Raw genomic sequence first — 1037 nt, 5'->3', positions numbered from 1 at the left:
CGGGGAGTGTAGGCAATGCTGCTTGCATCAGAAGCAGCTTTTGTGAATTTTCTGTTTTGATAATATTAATGAGAGTATTCCGGTTATCATAAGGAATAGGAACAGGAGGAGGCAATTTAGCCAATCAAACTCACTTCTCTATTCCACAAGGTCAGCAATGATTTAAACATAGACTGAAGAAATCCTGCCTCCCGGATAACTGATCACTCCCTGTTTAAACCATAACCTGTATACAGGCCTGAATAATTCAATGTTGCAGCCTACACTGTTCATTGGCAATGAGATATCGAACTAATACTCCTCTGAAAGGAGACAAGTCCCCTGATACGAACCACACATTGGTGAGCCCTTATTTTTAAACTGTGCTCACGAGTCCTGGATTTCTGACCGATGTGACACATCGTTTCAGCATCTACCATGTCAAGACCCTCTGAATCTAATGTTTCAATAAACGGCCCTGATTGCACAGCATCAGGAAGGTGTCTAATACTCCCCTCCACATCACTCAGCAGTTTGCTTCTACCAGTACATTTACTGCGTCACACTAACTGACAAACAAGTGTTTTTCTGTATGGAGAGAAATAGTAACAATATCAGTAGTCCTCGACTGGATGGGGGCAATGCCACAGAACATCCATTAGAAATTCTTTAAATGCAACGCAAGAGTCAAGGAGACTTTCAACTATGTCGAAACTAAAATAAAATTAGTTGTTCTTCTTCTGTTGTGCTGTTTCTTGTGAACTGGAAAGGACGATGTGAATGCGAAGAGGGAGCAGATCCAAAGGCTTCTCGCAAACTGGAATTGTACATTTACTTGCAAAAGAAGAATTTGCAGCTCTTTGGGAACAAAGCACGGGACGTGCAAGTAATTGGATAGCACTTTGGAAGAGATTAATCTGGCCTTGTGGACTGATTGGCCTCATGTGTTGCTTTGCAGATCTAAAGCAATTGTTGTGCATTCTTCGCTGTATAAAGAGAAAATCTCAAATCAAATGACAACAAGGTGCAGGGCTGGATGAACACAGCAGGCCAAGCAG

The sequence above is a fragment of the Rhincodon typus genome, unplaced genomic scaffold (genome assembly GCF_021869965.1).
Source record: "Rhincodon typus isolate 14 unplaced genomic scaffold, sRhiTyp1.1 hic_rhity00012524, whole genome shotgun sequence".
In the NCBI taxonomy this organism is placed as follows: Eukaryota; Metazoa; Chordata; class Chondrichthyes; order Orectolobiformes; family Rhincodontidae; genus Rhincodon; species Rhincodon typus.
Note: the sequence above shows the minus strand (reverse complement) of the source record.